The 19,593-nt window shown below is 50.1% G+C and overlaps 1 long non-coding RNA gene across 1 annotated transcript in view; it reads left to right on the forward strand.

The window, feature by feature from the left end:
• The window catches only part of LOC119974168, a 34,817-nt gene extending 15,801 nt beyond the window's left edge, over nucleotides 1-19,016 (forward strand). The window contains exons 2-3 of the long non-coding RNA XR_005462469.1: nucleotides 3,709-3,834; nucleotides 18,772-19,016. This is a non-coding gene — a long non-coding RNA (uncharacterized LOC119974168). The remainder of the gene's footprint in view (nucleotides 1-3,708; nucleotides 3,835-18,771) is intronic.
• Nucleotides 19,017-19,593: the final 577 nt, after the last annotated feature.

Here is a 19,593-nt window from a genome sequence, read left to right on the forward strand (position 1 = left end):
AGCTGTGCCCCACCAAAGAGTTGTTCCTGCATTAGTAGAGAGTGCAGCGGAGTTCTTCCAGTGATTCCTCTTCGGATGTGGCCTGGGGGCTGGGACTTACGATGGGCTGCTTTGTGGGCCTCTAATCTGCTGTTGCCTATAAGGTGGTGAATGGAGTTTCAGTTGATGAGCGTGAGGAACATAAGACTACACATTACTCACCATGAGTAATGAGGTGATGGAGCTCAGACCTATATGAGGTTGCTAGGACAATCCAGCTTCTCTCCCCCACAGGAGTGATCCCCATCCTCCACAGCGATCTTGGCAGCATCCTGCTTGAATTGAGTGAGGGAAATGATGTTGCCGTTCTCCCCCCACCGTTCTGCAAACTTTCCTGCCTATTTTGGGAAAGCTTGCCCTGGATGAAAACAAAAGGAGGGTGTGTAGTGAGAAGGGCGGGGCAGAGCGTGGGAAAGATGCATGTCCCCTTTATGTGGTGAGCCATCCCCAGAAGGCACTGAGGATGGAGAGTGCAGGGTATGATAGATGGGATGGCGGAGATGTGAGGTATGTGATGATGTGTCCACCGCTAATGGTTGTGTCCAATTCCTGAACAGAGTAGCTGTTTCAGTGCACAGTGCCATGATGACAGTGTGATATTGGATGGAGTTGATGGGTGACTTATCCTGACAGAGCAAATTAGATCATTCATCCTCTGCCTACATTGGATGGCATTTTGGCTGCAGGTGACATCCTCTTTGATGGCCTGCCAGACCAGAGAGGTGAGGCTGGTGTGCCCCCTGGACCCATCCCTGGGATACAGCACATCCCTGTGTGACCGCACTCCTCTGATCAAGGACTTGAGGGCCTGGTGGTGAAGCAGGGTGCTGCCGTCTTCTAAAGTCTTTCAACCTTCTTGTTATTGGTGGATGCCATCACTGCCAATGTCCTGGAGACAGGTTGGCTGGAGAGAGTGAGAGGGATTGGATTTTGTTTATTGTTATGTGTACCGAGGTACAGTGAAAAGTATTTTTCTGCGAGCAGCTCAACGGATCATTAAGTACATAAAAAGGAAAGGAAATAAAAGAAAATACATATTGGATGGATGGATTTGTTTATTGTCATGTGTACCGAGGTACAGTGAAAAGTATTTTTCTGCAAGCAGCTCAACAGATCTTTCAGTACATGGGAAGAAAAGGGAATTAGAATAAATTCAAGAAAATACAAGAAAATACATAATAGGGCAACACAAGATATACAATGTAACTATAAAGCATTGGCATCGGTTGAAGCATACAGGGTGTAGTGTTAATGAGGTCAGTCAATAAGAGGGTCATTTAGGAGTCTGGTGACAGTGGGGAAGAAGCTGTTTTTGAGTCTGTTTGTGCGTGTTCTCAGACTTCTGTATCTCCTGCCCGATGGAAGAAGTTGGAAGAGTGAGTAAGCCGGGTGGGAGGGATCCTTGATTATGCTGTCCGCTTTCCCCAGGCAGCGCGAGGTGTAGATGGAGTCCATGGATGGGAGGCAGGTTCATGTGATGGACTGGGCAGTATTCACGACTCTCTGAAGCTCTTTGCGGTCCTGGGCCGAGCAGTTGCCATACCAGGCTGTGATGCAGCCCGATAGGATGCTTTCTATGGTGCATCTGTAAAAGTTGGTAAGGGTTAATGTGGACATGCCGAATTTCCTTAGTTTCCTGAGGAAGTATAGGCGCTGTTGTGCTTTCTTGGTGATAACGTCGACGTGAGTGGACCAGGACAGATTTTTGGTGATGTGCACCCCTAGGAATTTGAAACTGCTAACCATCTCCACCTCGGATGTCCCGTTGATACTGACAGGGATGTGTACAGTACTTTGTTCCTGAAGTCAATGACCAGCTCTTTAGTTTTGCTGGCATTGAGGGAGAGATTGTTGTCGTTACACCACTCCACCAGGTTCTCTATTTCTCTATCTCCTTCCTGTATTCTGACTCGTCATTATTCGAGATCCGGCCCACTATGGTCGTATTGTCAGCAAACTTGGAGATGGATTTGGAACCAAGTTTTGCCACGCAGTCGTGTGTGTACAGGGAGTATAGTAGGGGGCTACGTATGCAGCCTCGTTGGGTCCTGGTATTGAGGGCTATTGTGGAGGAGGTGTTGTTGTTTATTCTTATTGATTGTGGTCTATGGGTTAGAAAGTCGAGGATCCAGTTGCAGAGTGAGGAGCCAAGTCCTAGGTTTTGGAGCTTTGATATGAATTTAGCTGGGATTATGGTTTTGAAGGCGGAGCTATAGTCAATAAATAGGAGTCTGATGTAGGAGTTCTTGTTGTTGAGATGCTCTAGGGATAAGTGTAGGGCCAGGGAGATGGCATCTGCTGTGGACCAGTTGCGGCGGTATGTGAATTGCAGTGGATCAAGGCGGTCTGGGAGTATGGAGGTGATGCGCTTCATGATCAACTCTTGAAGCACTTCATTACAACTGAAGTCAGGCCCACCGGACAGTAGTCATTGAGGCACATTGCCTGGTTCTTCTTTGGCACCGATATGATGGTGGTATTCTTGAAGTGGGTGGGGGCCTCGGAGCGGAGTAGGGACAGGTTAAAGATGTCCACGAACACATCTGCCAGCTGGTCCGTGCAGGCTCTGAGTGCACAACCAGGGATCCCGCCCGTACCCATTGCTTTCCGAGGGTTCACTTTCAGGAAAGCCGATCTGACTTTGGAAGCTGTGATGGTGGGTATGGGTGTGTTATGGGGTCCTGGGGCACTCAACAGCGGATCGTTGGTTTCCTGCTCAGACCGAGCATAGAATGCATTGAGTTCATTGGGGAGGGGTGCGCTGCTGCTGGAGATACTGCTCAGCTTCTCTTTGTAACCCATTGTGTGTGTTCGGCTCACCTTTAACTGTGGTACTTTGACCTTCAACCTGAGCAAATAAAGGCAGGTGGACGAATCAGCTCCCAATCCACCAGTTGATTCAGCCCAACACTTAACTGTGCATAATTAATTAGCTTTCAAGCACAGAATCTGGGGTGAGTTACCGCCATTCCGAGCAATAGGGTAGTTACCACCGAACCTGCCCACCAACGCACTTACTCTAAAAAAGAAAAATTCCACCCATAGAGTTGAATAGTCATAACTTACTCCTTTGTGAGGAGAACTCATGAAGTAAACTGAATTATTCCAATCGAGCCCATCTACCCTCCAAGGACGGGAAAGCTGCAACCCACTGGACTCCAGAGACGTGCTGTGGGGAGAGAACATTACAGCAGGCATGCCACTAAAGGTTATCCATAGCAAAGATAAGCACCATTCTTTGCCGCTGTTCTTGTTCTATTCTAGAAAGAAGCTTGGTTGATGGTCAGTCCCATTTTTGAACTTTGTCTGAATGTTTTGGAATAACTCTGTCTCACGCTCTTGGAACCATCTAGAAGCAAGAGCCTGTTGTGTGATAAATGTGCTGTCTCCCTTTCATTCTGGCAGATGGTCTTTCTTGATTTTATCAGTACCGCTATGATCATAACTGTTTGAATGTTCCACTCCTGTTCTTCCAAAACTGATTCCAATTTTTATTTTCCAAAGGGAATATCTTCATGGCTGGAGTGATGTTTAGTTATGTTCTTATATGCACTATCCATAAACAGCGAATTTGTAAAAACAGCTGGCTCACCTCCATCTTCAAATTGGTTTTGTGTGATAGTGAATGAGCTTTATTAATGCTCCCGGACATTTTCCTGTATTTTCCAGGGCTTGCAGCAGTGTAGGGTGTAAAGGGGACAAAGTTGGACACAGCTTTCGGCCAGATCAATGTACTCTGCATACTGTCAGCTCGTTCAATAATAACCATCTGGCCTCTGGGTCGTCTGAAAAGCTGTAAGTTCAAATTCCACTCAAAAGGCATTTACGCAATATCTAACCTGACTTCAAAGCAATGTTTAAGAATATTGCTGTTTTATCATAGATGGTCATTTTTTGATAACATGTTAACTGAAGCCCCATCTGCCAGCTGAGGAGATGTAAAAGATCCTACAGAACTATACAAAGTGAAGTAAGGGGGCAGGATTCTCTGCTGGCTGTTGTTGAAATCCCAAAACGCGATTGGGCGGAGAATCGTTTCCGACGCCAAAATCGCAGCAGGCGCCAGTTTGACACTAAGTCCCGATTCTCTGTCATCTTGACAGTGGCGTCAATGCGTTCCAGAATGCAAGTATAGTAAACACTGTTTGCATGTCATTAGCGGGCCCGACTCCGTATTCTCCGGGGCCTCCGCGATTCTCCTCCTCCGATGGACCAAGTTCCCGACTGTTGTTAAAAATTGTGACACTGCCATCATGGCTAATGAGATAGAGGGAAGAGGCAGGGTACAGAGAGGTGCGACTGTGGGCTGCCGGCCATACACTGGCCGCACTTGCTGGGGTGGGTGTGGGCCCTGGGGGTGATGGGTAAATAAGCCATGTGGCCGGGGTGACCCCCCATAAGACTGGGGCGGTGTCCATCACTGACCGCCATTGCCGCGGTTTGCAAGGCAGCCATATTGCTGCACCCCCCACTGACCACGCACCTTGGCCCCTGGTTCTGCAGAGTGACACCCCTGCACCCTCGCAACCAACCCTCCATCATACCCCTTAGCACATGGCCGCCAACCACCGGCAGACATCAGACGGCCACTCAAGGGCAACTCCCACTGTAGCCCCGACGGAGGCACCGGGCGCGGACCGTGGATACCCCTGGCAGCAGGGATGGGCGCCAGGGCTAGAGGCCCCCATGGTGCCAGGCAATAACGGGGTTAGGGGTGCTGAGATGGGGTGGGACATGCGAAGGCAGAGTCGACAGAGGACCTGGTTGGGCACGGGGGTACACGCCATGCCAACATGTCAGCCTTTCACCCCCTGCAGACAATGGATATTGGAATTCAATATCGCGAGAGAACTGCAGCTGTATGAGCTGGAGCTGCTCAAGGAGGAGGAAGCTGCAGAGTATGCAGCAGCGGAACGTGCAGCAGTGGAGCGTGCTGCAGATGAACAGGATGCAGCCACCCAGCATGGAGACCCGGCCGCCCAACAGGCCGTTGAGTGTGGTGATATGCCTGTGAATAATATTGCATACACTCAGCAATGCAACCTCCCATCAGCAGGTGGCATCAGACATCAGTCATGTGACATGATATCTGGCTTTTGTCAGTTGATAGTAAGGCTTACACAGGTACAGTTGCACATTGGGTAGTTCCAGAGCAACCTAGTCTGCATAGCATTCTGTATGTTATCCTTCTATGTGTTAACTAATAAATCATCATTCTAAGTAAGTCATCAGCAGTTCTGTATGAATCATTGCAAGGGCAAGACAACAGAACACAACATGGCACCAGGCGTGTTTAACATTTAAGGAAACAGCAGAAAAGACCAAGGAAAGCTGGCTGAAGAACGAAACAGAAAAAAATAAGGTTCTTCAACTGACCTGGTAAACTCGGGCCTGTGGCAACTCAACGCAATAAAAGACGGTGAAGCTCGAGATGGAGAGTTTAGAGGCACCCCACCAGCTTCAAGTATCAGATAGATGAAAACTGGTGCATTTTCAAACAGTAGTTTAAGCTGTATGTTTCAGCACTTGGCCTGCAGACACAGCCTGAAGTGAGGTGCATTGCGTTGCTGCTCATGGTGGCAGGTCCATGAGCTGTCAAGGTCTGCAACACATTTGCTTTCGATAGCGAAGAGGAAAGCAAGAGATATAGAGTACTTTGATCGGCATTGCTCTCCCAAAAAGAATGAGACATTTGAAAGATACATTTTTCGTACGTGTATCCAGAAACCTGACAAATCTTTCCACAGTTTTGTCACTGACTTGAGACTGAAGGCCCAGTCCTGCAATTTCAGTAATCTGAAATCTTCAATGATCCGCAACCAAATAGTATTTGGCACATCAAATGACAAGCTCCGAGAGATTGTTGTGGGGAGAAGATTTGATATTGGATAAAGCAATTAAGATTTGTCATGCGAGTGAGTTGGCTGCACAGGAAGTCAGTACACTCATCTCAAAACATTTTGGTGCCAACATAAGAAACGTTGTCTCAGTGCGGGTGGCCATTTTAAGCAGACGACAGGAGCCTCCATCTTGTGCCAGGAATGTGGCAACCAACATGGCCCATGGCAACGACCAGCTTATGGAAAAATATTATTCAAGTTCAGACGAGCAAATTATTTCACGAAACAATGTATTTCGCATTCTTCAATGGAGCAAATTAGAGCAGTTAATGCAGTGGAGGAAATGCCTCTAGAAGAGCAGTTCTTTATTGATTGAATTTCAGAAAAGATCCAGAGCGATCCAACCGAAACAAGTGAAGAAATCCTGTATAGTTGTGAGCGGCTGCATGCTCGAGACTCTGAGTGGCCAGACGGTTACTGTGATTCACAACGAGATATGCTGGTACACTTACCCGATGAGAAGCAAGCGAATGTTCAGGTGAAAGACGGGAAATCCAATGAGGCACTGGAAGAGCCAAAGTGAATTCCAGGCTTCTGCTTTACAGTCTTCAAGACGGTGTATATACTCAGTGGTATGCCACAGGAGCATGATGAGCCCATATTAAAGCATCTACAGGATGTGAACGTCAAATGTTCAGAGCATACACAGCCAATGAGCTTCACTCTGGAGTATACATTTGAGCCAACTGAGTATTTTACAAACAAGGTGATTACGAAAGCGTATCGGCTGGAATCGTGGCCTGACGAGCGGCAATTCTCATTCTGTGATGAACCAGAAATCACGGAATACACCAGATCGACTGGAAGTCAGGATAAAATGTCACATTGAAGACCATTAAAATTAAGCCGAGGCATCATGGTCCGTGCACTCGCAAAATGGTCGCAGATACTGTGCCAAATGTCTCATTCTTCAATTTCTTCAGTCCTCCAGAAGCTCCGCAGCATGGAATGTTAAATAAAAGTTCTGCAGCAAGACATGCTGCTGACTTTGAAATTGGTCGAATCCTGTGTGAACACCTGATTCACAATGCAATGTCATATTGTACAGGAGAAGTCTTTGCTGCTGGCACAGACTGCGAAGATGAGTACATTGATAAATCCTTTGAAGACTATGCAGATAGTGAAGTAAGCAAAGGTCTGGATGATGAGCCGGAGCTGGACGATTATGAAACGCTGGTAAAACTGTTTCGCGGAACAGATGGCAAACTCAATGTGGGAGCTGGTGCAGCGCTACGTCGGTGGTTTGGCGGGAATGACGAGGTGGTCACAAGGGACGCCCAGCCTGTGCCAGACCTCGAGTAGTGTGAGTACTCTTGATACAACGAGAGCAAACAGCATCGCGAGAGCACACGGCATCGCGAGAGCCCATAGCATCGTGAGAGCACACGGCATCGCGAGAGCCCACAGCATCGTGAGAGCACACGGCATCGCGAGAGCAAACAGCATCGTGAGAGCACACGGCATCGCGAGAGCAAACAGCATCGCGAGAGGATACAGCATCGTGAGAGGACACAGCATCGTGAGAGCACACAGCATCGTGAGAGCACACGGCATCGCGAGAGCCCACAGCATCGTGAGAGCACACGGCATCGCGAGAGCCCACAGCATCGTGAGAGCACACGGCATCGCGAGAGCAAACAGCATCGCGAGAGCAAACAGCATTGCGAGAGGACACAGCATCGCGAGTGGACACGGCATCGCGAGAGCACACGGCATCGCAAGAAGACATAGCATCGCGAGTGGACACAGCATCGCGAGAGCACACAGCATCGCGAGAGGACACAGCATCGCGAGAGCACACAGCAACGCGAGAGCACACGGCATTGCGAGAGCACACAGCAACGCGAGAGGACACAGCATCGCGAGAGCACACAGCAACGCGAGAGGACACAGCATCGCGAGAGCACACAGCAACGCGAGAGGACACAGCATCGCGAGAGCACACAGCATCGCGAGAGCACACAGCATCGCGAGAGGATACAGCATCGCGAGAGCACACAGCATCGCGAGAGCACACAGCATCGCAAGAGGATACAGCATCGCGAGAGGGCACAGCATCGCGAGAGCACACAGCATCGTGAGAGGACACAGCATCGCGAGAGGACACAGCATCGCGAGAGGACACAGCATCGCGAGAGGACACAGCATCGCGAGAGGACACAGCATCGCGAGAGCACACAGTATCGCGAGAGCACACAGCATCGCGAGAGCACACAGCATCGCGAGAGCACACAGCATCGCGAGAGGACACAGCATCGCGAGAGCACACAGCAACGCCGCAGCCAACAGCATCGGGCAAAGAAACAGAAGAAGCTGAAGAGACCAGGATGGCCTACAAGAATACCAGGCATGGAATCCAGCCATCAAAAAAGTTGACAAGAGCCCCGACGATCAGCGGGGTGATCCCGTGAGGATGGCATAATGAGCTGTACATAAGGGACACACACTCACCAGGCATATCCTGTCTATGGACGCATTAGTTAAATCTGTTTCTTCATAAATCACATGTGTAAAGTGAAGATATTAATCATCTGTGTATATAAAGATCAACATCTCCAAAGGAAGGACGATGTGGTGACATGCCTGTGAATAATATCGTATACACTCAGCAATACGACCTCCCACCAGCAGGTGGCATTTGACATCTGGCTCATAGTAAGGCATACACTTTTTTTTTTTTTTTTTTTTTAAATAAATTTAGATTACCCAATTATTTTTTCTATTAAGGGGCAATTTAGCATGGCCAATCCACCTACTCTGCACATTTTTGGGTTGTGGGGGCGAAACCCACGCAGACACGGGGAGAATGTGCAAACTCAACACGGACAGTGACCCAGAGCCGGGATCGAACCTGGGACCTCAGCGCCGTGAGGCGGTTGTGCTAACCACTAGGCCACCGTGCTGCCCTCAGTAAGGCATACACAAGGACAGTCGCACATCAGGTAGTTCCAGAACAACCGAGTCTGTTTAGCTTTCTGTATGTTATCCTTCCACGTGTTAACTAATAAATCATCATTTTAAGTAAGTCATCAAGTTTTGTATGAATCAATGCAAGGACAAGACAACAGAACACAACAAGGAGGAGGAGGTAGCAAGGAGTTGTCTCATGAGGCCTCGTGTGAACCAGCAGCACCTGTCATTTGAGGCCTACCGAACAGGGAATACTGTTGAAGACTCCGGCTGAGCAGGGAGATAGTGTGACATATCCGCCAGATCATGGCACACCTGGTACCACGGGGTATGGGGGAGGACTCCCCCTCCTGGTGGCCATCAAGATGAAAGTTGCCCTGAACGTTTTGCCATGGGGTCCTTCCAGGCACTGAGTGGGTACCTGTCTGGAATCTCACAGACCTCAGTGCACATGTCCGTGCACAGGTGTATCTGTTTCATCACGGAGGTCCTGCACGGTAGCACAGTGGTCCGGTAGCACAGTTTGGTAGCCCTGTTACTTCGAAGCGTAAGGGTCGCAGGTTCGATTCCTGACTTGGGTCACTGTCTGTGCAGAATCTGCACGTTCTCCCCGTGTCTGCGTGGGTTTCCTACGGGTGTTCCGATTTCCACCTACAAGTCCCGTTAGGTAAATTGGATATTCTGAATTCTCCCTCTGTGTACCCGAACAGACGCCGGAATGTGGCGACGAGGGGATCTTCACAGTAACTTCATTGCAGTGTTAATGTAAACCTACATATGACAATAAAGATTATTATTAAATTATTATAAGTCCAGGCGGCTGAATACATCCACTTCAATGTGGACCGAGCCTACCAGGATGCCCAGGCAGTGGTTTCAATGTAGACCGAGCCCACCAGGGTGCCCAGGCAGTGGGTTCAATGTAGACCAAGCCCACCAGGATGCCCAGGCAGTGGTTTCAATGTAGACCGAGCCCACCAGGGTGCCCAGGCAGTGGGTTCAATGTGGACCGAGCCCACCAGGATGCCCAGGCAGTGGTTTCAATGTAGACCGAGCCCACCAGGGTGCCCAGGCAGTGGGTTCAATGTAGACCGAGCCCACCAGGATGCCCAGGCAGTGGGTTCAATGTAGACCGAGCCCACCGGGGTGCCCAGGCAGTGGGTTCAATGTGGACCGAGCCCACCAGGATGCCCAGGCAGTGGGTTCAATGTGGACCAAGCCCACCAGGATGCCCAGGCAGTGGTTTCAATGTAGACCGAGCCCACCAGGGTGCCCAGGCAGTGGGTTCAATGTAGACCAAGCCCACCAGGATGCCCAGGCAGTGGTTTCAATGTAGACCGAGCCCACCAGGGTGCCCAGGCAGTGGGTTCAATGTAGACCGAGCCCACCAGGATGCCCAGGCAGTGGTTTCAATGTAGACCGAGCCCACCAGGGTGCCCAGGCAGTGGGTTCAATGTAGACCGAGCCCACCAGGATGCCCAGGCAGTGGGTTCAATGTAGACCGAGCCCACCAGGGTGCCCAGGCAGTGGGTTCAATGTGGACCGAGCCCACCAGGATGCCCAGGCAGTGGGTTCAATGTGGACCAAGCCCACCAGGATGCCCAGGCAGTGGTTTCAATGTAGACCGAGCCCACCAGGGTGCCCAGGCAGTGGGTTCAATGTAGACCAAGCCCACCAGGATGCCCAGGCAGTGGGTTCAATGTAGACCGAGCCCACCAGGGTGCCCAGGCAGTGGGTTCAATGTGGACCGAGCCTACCAGGATGCCCAGGCAGTGGGTTCAATGTGGACCGAACCCACCAGGGTGCCCAGGCAGTGGGTTCAATGTGGACCGAGCCCACCAGGATGCCCAGGCAGTGGGGTTTGCCGCTATCGACTGGATGCCCTGGGTCCAGAGGGTGATCGACGGGATGCATGTCCCCCTATGAGCACCTGCAGAGGATAGGCTGCTCTACAGAAACCAAAAGGGGTTGCACTCAATGAAAATGTAGCTGATATGTGACCATGAGCTGCGCATCATACACATCTGCGCCTGATATCCGGGCTGTGTGCACACTGCCTTCATCCTGCCACTCTTGATGATTCCTGACATGTTTGAGACACCCCCCCCCCCCCCCCCCCCCCCCCCCCCTCGGCTGGGGAGTTGGCTCCTGGGTGACAGGAGTTATCCACTGCGATTGTGGCTGATGACACCTATCCGGAGGCTGGAGACCCACGACAATGAAACCTATACAGCGACCAGGAGCGCGATCGAGCGGTGCTTCGGTCTCTTGAAGATGTGGTTCAGGTGCTGGATCGCTCTGGAGGGCCCTCCAGTATGACGCTGAGAGGGTCGCCCTTATTGTGGCGGCCTGCTACGTCCTCCACAACATCGCACTGCAGAGGGGTGATGTGCTGGAGGAAAAGTAGGAACACAAGGCCTCGTCCGATGAGGAGGATGTTGGGGAGGGTGAGGATGGGCAGGACATGGGGCACAGTTGACAAGGGAGGCCGCATGACATGTGCGCCAGAGCCAACATGCATGGGATCCTCTGATTACCTCCAGGTTCACTAACCGGTGGGGAGGGGAGAACAGGCCAGGGGCACGGACACCACATCTCACCCCAATATCCTCGGCTGCCCACCTTCCGGCCTGCAACCCCCTCTGTGATAAAAACCTGCTGCACTACTGTTTGGGGGGGGGGGGGGTGGGGGAGGGGGGGGGGGGGGGGAGGCGGTCTTGGGTTGGCAGTAACAGCAGGTCTGGTCCGTGGGATGGAGGATGATGACAACCCGCTCTGCAATGAGCGATAGTGCTCTGCATCGTATGATGAGGTCTGACTCCTGCCCACGGTAACACTTTCCGCCGTGCCTGGGTGATCTCTGCATGCGAGCTGACCATTATATCACACGGTGCCATCGGATCCCTGGAGGGATGGTGGTGGAAATGGTCGGGGGGTGGAAGGGAGGGTGGGGAGCCCGGGCATCCCACAACGTCTGCCCACTCTCTCCCCCACCTCCCTCGCACCCCGTCTCTGGCCAGCCCACCCCTCACACCCATCTGACAGAGCACCAAAACAGGTGATAACAGGTGTTCAATATGACAACGTATATACAGATTTGTGACCTGGCCCCTTTAACTAAACTGTGCCCTGCACCCATCCAACTTAACTAGTTCCTAACTTTCCGCCTTACAGTCCCTAACGCTACGTCTCGGTGGGTCCCCAGACGGTTCAGCAGGAGTGGAGACGGCCTGCTGGATTCCCCATTGGCGGGCATTTTTCTGGGGCGACCGGGCCTGGAGGGGCCTGACTGCTGCTCGGATGTCCCAAGTGGTGTGGTGTCTCCCTGTTTCTCCCGCTACCCACCAGATGCACCAAGGACAGAAGTGGGGTGGGGGAGGGGCCGTTTGAGGTGCCGCAGTGTTCCGCCACCTCCCCTGCAGGAGTCACTGGCACTGGTCCCTTCACCATCTCTTCCCTCGGGGTGCCTGATGGCCCCCGGGCTACACCATGGGACAGGGGTGCGAGCGGAGCTAACCCCTGAGGCTCTCCTGCCACCCCCAGTCTTGGAGGCCCGTGCTGTGTTTGGTCCTTTGTACTTTAAGATGAACTCACCAAACACTTTGATCTGTCCAACCAAGATCCTTTTATTGTGTCTCACGCAGTGGGATGGCTATCTGATACAGAGCACGTTATCATGGAGTTTTGCTACTCCTCCGGAACCTACAACTTCTACTCACCTATCACATGTACGTCTTATCACCCTCTGGCTCATGTCCTGCTGGAGATGGCCAGAGCAGCCTTGAGACCACATGGTGTGTCTGTATGGCCACCTGCTGGTTGGAGGTTGTCATAATATACATCTAGGTATATGATGGAGTGCAGACAGGCAGTGATTGACACATGGGATGACCAGTGAGCACACAGAACACAGCAGCCAATCACCAGACAGGACACAACCACTATAAAGCCAGAGGGCACCAGTTTTCCCGCTCTCTTGGGATCCAGTCTCTGAGACAGTCAGAGCTTGTGAGCAGCAACTAGTACAAACACCATGTGGTAGTCAGATAGTCTGGTCAGGTTAGCCTCAGGTCTCCAGTCAAGTTAGCATAGTGTCAACCCACAGTTAAGCATGTATTATAGTTAGTTGTTCAATAAAATCGTGTTGCATTTCTTCAAGTGTTGGAAGCCTGTCTCTCTCTACACTGCATCAAACGCAGTCCACGTAGACCCAGCATACCCAACACATCAGAGGTCCAACACAATTTAACTGTGATACGGCCCACAGACCGCAGTCCACTCTGGGTCTGTACGTTCGAGGTCAAGGAGCACAGGGAGTGGACCATCTCCATCTGGCACTGCACCACATCACCCATTGACTGTGCCACCACCTTCTGTATTTGAGTCACATCAGCCAGTGACTGCCTCTGGGACTGAGCCACCTCCCTCTGTGTACACGCCATGTCGGCCAGTGCCTACACAATGCCACTGACGTTCGCAGCCATGCCCTGCTGTGACTAGCAGCCGCGCCATGTAAACCTTACCTGCAGATACGTATGAAGCATGGCCGGGTCCATGGCCACACATGTGCATGGCGGCGACCAGCGGCTGCTGCGACGTGCGATATGGCGCCGGCCACATGCGGACCCGGACTGCCAGATAGTGCCCCCCCGTAACCCTCCTCGCCATTCCCGGACCACCTCCCACCGGTCCCCCCAGTCCCCGGCGAAACCCCCTGGCCAGCGGAACAGCTCCCCTCCCCGACTGCGGCGGCACTGGATACAGTCCGCAGCCGCCACGCTTGGTCACCAAAAACTATGAGCACACATGACCGACGCCGTCGGGAAGTCGGCCCATTGGGGGCGGAGCATTGGTGAGGGCCTCAGGTGACGTCCTCAGGCTGTCCCAATGGTGTGCGGTGTACTCAGCGATTACGCCGTTTTTGAAGGAGGGGACCCTCGAAAAACGGCGCCATCCTCGATTTCAAAGTAAGAGCGTATTCTCCGGCCAATCGGCGAACGCAATTTCAGCGTCGACAATCGGAAAATCCAGCCCTTAGTCTCAGGATTGGAGAATCCCACCCAGGATGTTCTCCCATTTTTCCTTTTCACTTTTCGTCCCTCAGGTAATACCATTAAAAACTGATTAACCTGTCATTTATATCACTGCTGTTTTGCAATGTGCAAATTAGAATTTCTGTTTCTCCAAAAAAACCAAGTAGTTACGTTTCAAATGTGATTGCCTGTAAAATGTTCTGGAAAAGCTTGAGGATAGAATAGAATCCCTACAGTGCAGATTCGGCCCATCGAGTCTTCACCGGGCCTCTGAAAGGCCCAAACCCCACACTATCCCTGTAACCCCACATAGGGCAAATTTAGCATGGCCAATCCACCTAACCTGCACATCTTTGGACTGTGGGAGGAAACCGGAGCACCCGGAGGAAACCCACGCAGACATGGGGAGAACATACAAACTCCACACAGTCACCAGAGGGCAGAATCAAACCCGGGTGCCCGGCGCTGTGAGGCAGCAGTGCTAACCACTGTGCCACCATGCTGCCCAAAGGATGTAAAAGTTGCTATAAGATGTATGTTATTTCTTTCTTACGGCATGTAGTTTGGAACCATCTGAATACAGTGTTAGCCATAGGGTTCATATCAAAAGTAGTTTGCATTGAATACAGCTTGCCTCATACATAGCACAATGCTCTGTATGTGGAACTGTCAACATGGTGAATTGCCAATGAGGGTGTGTGTATTTTTGAGATTACAAAGACAATTTGAAAACCACAAGATTTCTGCAAAAAGTCACTGGTGCTTTTGACAGATCTTTAATTGTGGTAACGTTTAAGAATAATGTGTGATGAAACATGAAACCACTCCTGTTGGGCAATCTTTGAGCTGCAAATAATATCAGGTTCCAGTTCCAAGCTACAGAAAAGACACAGAAAGTTGCATTTTTGATACTTTGAGTCAATGTCAGTCAGTAATTAATACAGGACCATTTAAAGCTGGAATTTCCGGCTAGGACTGTGGTCAATTCTCATTACAGTGATGATACCAAAAAACGGAATCTCCATAAGACTGTAAGACATAGGAGCAGAATTAGGCCACTCGGCCCATTGAGTCTGCTCCGCCATTCAATCATGGCTGATATTTTCTCATCCCCATTCTCATGCCTTCTCCCCAAAACCCTTGATCACCTTATTAATCAAGAACCTATCTGTCTCTGTCTTAAAGACATTCAATGATTTGGCCTCCACAGCCTTCTGCGACAAAGCGTTCCACAGATTCACCACCCTCTGGCTGAAGAAATTCCTCCTCATCTCTGTTTAAAAGGATCGTCCCTTTAGTCTGAGATGATGTCCTCTAGTTCTAGTTTTTCCTACAAGTGGAAACATCCTCCCTACGTCCACTCTATCCAGGCCTCGCAGTATCCTGTAAGTTTCAATAAGATCCCCCCTCAAACTTCTAAACTCCAATGAGTACAGACCTGCAGTCCTCAACCATTCCTCATACGACAAGTTTTTCACTCCAGGGATCATTCTTGTGAACCTCCTCTGGACCCTTTCCAAGGCCAGCACATCCTGCCTTAGATACGGGGCCCAAAGCTGCTCACAATACTCCAAATGGGGTCTGACCAGAGCCTCAGAAGTACATCCCTGGTTTTGTATTCTAGCAGCTCTCAGGAAATACTGTTCAATTAAAAATGAAAGACCTTCTCAAGTGAAATATTCCCAATGTAAGTCTTGAACAGGACCCTTCCCAATAAGTCAGGGCTCGCGTGCAACGAAGCAGTACCATTTCAAATCCTGAGTAAATGATGGCTGGAACTGAGTTATCAGCATTTTTTGCTTGTCCCTAATTGCCCTTCATCTGAATGGCATTTTTTTAAAGAGTCAACCACATTGCTATGGATCTGGAGTCACATGTCGGCCAGACCAGGTACATTAGCAAACCAGATGGCTTTTTTACAACAGTGACAATGGTTTCATGGTCATCAGACTTTTAATTCCAGATTTTTTTATTGAATTCAAATTTCACCATCCGCCATGATGGGATTCAAACCTAGGCCCCCAGAGCATTGCCCTGGGTGTCTGGATTACTAGTCCAGTGACAATACCACTATGCCACCACCACTGCTTCCCCTTCGTAACATCGTTGAAGAGGATTCTCACCATGGCTGTCTGGATAAATGCACCATCAGATAAAGTACTGAGTCAAATTCATCTAGAATCTTTCACCTTCAATCCTTTGCCTTTGCTAGTCTAACTGATCTTTGGTGGCACATTGGACGGACCACCATAATTGACATCACGTGCACTGAGTTAAGGGGCAACCACAATGTTCATTCCTCTTCGCTATCCAGTGAAACCTGCTGGAAAGTCCGTTTGTGTGGTCATTGCTTGAGGGCTTGAGCAGGTTTGGCCATCATGCAGCTGTTACGTGCCCCAACTGTCAAATAATTAGCCAACTCTCCTGGTCCACAAAAAAAAAATGAACATTCATGTAAGGGCTAGATCCTGGCCAGTTGAGTTCAGTCCGTACCTCCAGGAGGAGGAGAACATTTATGGCGGAGTGAGAAACATCGTCAAAAACATTCTGATAATGTCATAAACTTCAAGTGTGAGGCTCCCACAGATCGCATGTTTCCCACAGATCTGAAGGTGCATTATGCTGGTCAGTACCTTTTTTAAATGTTAAGGTGGTTGGCACATGCCTAGAACTTAAAGGATGTTCGGCCACTTAGTGCAGTTCCAGATACTTAGGCCTTGATGTTGACCCCACACCATCCCCCGCCACCCCGATGACAGGTTGGAGAGAGTTGGGATGGGGGCATCAAAGAGTTAAACATGGGGAGCACATTCCAACATGCTTTTATTGATGGTGTGGTTATCGGGCGCCCAAGGTGGGACCGTTCATCAGCATATTTGAATCACTAATTGGGAGCTGGTTTAAAATTACTATTGTGTTTGTTTTTGAGGTGTCAGAAAATTTGGGGGTGAAAGGGGATGGAAGCTGGTGGCCCCACCAGTCCCCCCAAAGCTGAATGCCTTCTTCACCACTCATTGAATGCTGCTCCTACCTCCTCAGGAAAGCCTTCGATCCCTCCAACCCAGCTGAAATGAAAACCGCTTATTGTCACAAGTAGGCTTCAATGAAGTTACTGTGAAAAGCCCCTAGTCACCACATTCCGGCACCTGTTTGGGGAGGCTGGTACGGGAATTGAACTGTACTGCTGGCCTGCCTTGGTCTGCTTTAAAAGCCAGCGATTTAGCCCAGTGTACTAAACCAGCCCCAGGCTGGGCTTTAGTTAAGTAAAACCTCCCAGATCCTTGCCTATACCCGGTCAGATTCACTGCCTATCCCGCAGGTTTGGTCACAGGAGCCTGCAAATGGTAGGAATGGAGCTGGTAGTCAGTGGGTGGAGATTTCCCTTGCTACCAGGGGTCGCGGGCATTGGGGGATAGATTAGGAAGGCCCTAGGATTCCTTGTGGCCATAAGCTGAGGGGAGCATTCTGTTTCCTTCTGGACCTCAAGGAGCTTAAATAAAAGAAAGCATCTAGCCAGTTGACTTGGCTTTAAATAATATGGAATTTCCCCTGCAGTCAGGTTAATGCCATTACTATACTGATGATGGCTTTTGCCATAGGCACCTGTCTGCTTTTAGCAAAAGCACATCCAGCGCCTCAAAGGTCGCCATGAACATTATGCCAAGTTGGAGGCAGGACTTTAAGTTTTATGACTTCAACCTGTCCCCCAATCCTTCACTTCATGTCACAGTGGGTTGGGGGTGGGATTTAAATTTGAGGCCAGTTTATTTTAAGATATGCTGGACGTGATTCAGTGGCTTCGCCACGCCCAACTTGGATTTGGATTTGTTTACTGTCACGTGTACCGAGGTACAGTGAAAAGTATTTTTCTGCAAGCAGCTCAACAGATCATTAACTACACGGAAAGAAAAGGGAATAAAAGAAAATACATAATAGGGCAACACAAGTTATACAATGTAACTACATAAACACCGGCATCGGATGAAGCATACAGGGTGTAGAGTTAATGAGGTCAGTCCATAAGAGGGTCGTTTAGGAGTCTGGTAACAGCGGGGAAAAAGCTGTTTTTGAGTCTGTTTGTGCGTGTTCTCAGACTTCTGTATCTCTTGCCCGATGGAAGAAGTTGAAAGAGTGAGTTAGCCGGGTGGGAGAGGGCTTTGGTTATCGGTTGTCAGGGACAGGGCAGGATGGCACCCTGGCCCGCTCCTGGCACCTGGATACTTCAGTACTGCTCAGCCTGACACCCTGGCAGTATCACACAGGCCCCTTGGCAGTGCTGCCCTGGCACTTCCATGGTGCCTGGGTGCCACTGCCAAGATGCCAGGCTGAGCAGCGCCAGGGTGTCAGGTGCCAGGTTGCCACTGGCATGGATTGGGCGGGGGGGGGGGGGGGGTCTTGGCATGTAGAGGGGAGATTGCAAAGGGCCTCTCCAAGGTTGTAGGGGGTAAGGGGGCAGGGGCCTGATGGAGGGATGGGGTAAAATGGCACTCCGATCTACGAGGAGCCTTTCCTGCTGCCGAGCTGCCCTCAAAGTGCGGCCTCAGTGGAGAGAATCTCCCCGAGGCCAACAAAAATGGCAAAGTGTTGTTGAATAGCAAGATGTTTTTCGGTGCGGTGCCAAGGAACACACAGCTCAACGTGCCATTCAGTAGACTTTAACTCAAGTCAGCTGAATTGCGGCCACTATTTTTATTCATGTATTGCAACTTTTCTATATTGTACCCAGTTTATTTTTGCATTTGCAAATATGGCAATGCGCATATCACAGAATCTGTACTATGCAGAACAAAGCCATTCAACCTATCTGGAACAGGCTGTCTGAAAGAGCATTCTAAGTAGTCCCACTCCCCTGCCTTTTCCCTGTAATCTTGCATATTGTTTCTTTTCAGATAGCAATCCAATTCTCTTTGAATATCTCGATTGAACCTGTCTCCACCACCCTCTCAAGAAGTTCCTTCAAGACTCTTTGGTGCCAATGGGCTATATCACAGTTGGATGGTGTGCGACCTCCACCCAGCAGGTGGCGGTACAGACACACCATGCGGTCTCCAGACCACGGTCAGGTGACCTGGTACCCCGATATGAAGGGAGACACATCCGGCCATCTTCAGAAGAAGGTAATAAGATGTACATGCAATTGGTCAATGCGAGGTGTAAATTCCAGAGGAGTAGCAAGACTCCATGCTAATGTGCTCTGTATCAGATTGCCATCTTACCACATGAGACACAATAAAAGGATCCTGGTTTGTACATATCGAAGTGCTTGGTGTGTTACTTCATAAAGTACAAGGGGCCAAACACATCAAAGTCCAGCCACCCTCTGGGTGAAAGAATCTTTCCTCACACCACTTTTACTCCTTTTGCCAATTATTTTGAATCTGTGCAGTCTAGTTCTTGAGTGGGAACCGTTTCTCACTATTTACCCTGTCCATAGCCCACAGGATCTTGAATACGTCTAACAAGTCTCCTCTCAGCCTTCTGTTCTTCAAAGAAACCAGTCCAAACCTCTTGTCTATCCTCGTGGCTACAGTTCTTTATCCCTGGAATCATTCCTGTGAATCTCCTCTGTACTTTCTCCAATGCCTTCACATCCCCCCTCAGGTATGGTGCCCAGAACTCCTGATGAGGCCTAACGATATGTAAAAGAGACACCATTCTTTTGTCATAGGGCATTTTTATTGACATGACATTAGAACATACGAAGTAGGAGC

The sequence above is a fragment of the Scyliorhinus canicula genome, chromosome 1 (genome assembly GCF_902713615.1).
Source record: "Scyliorhinus canicula chromosome 1, sScyCan1.1, whole genome shotgun sequence".
Lineage (NCBI taxonomy): Eukaryota > Metazoa > Chordata > Chondrichthyes > Carcharhiniformes > Scyliorhinidae > Scyliorhinus > Scyliorhinus canicula.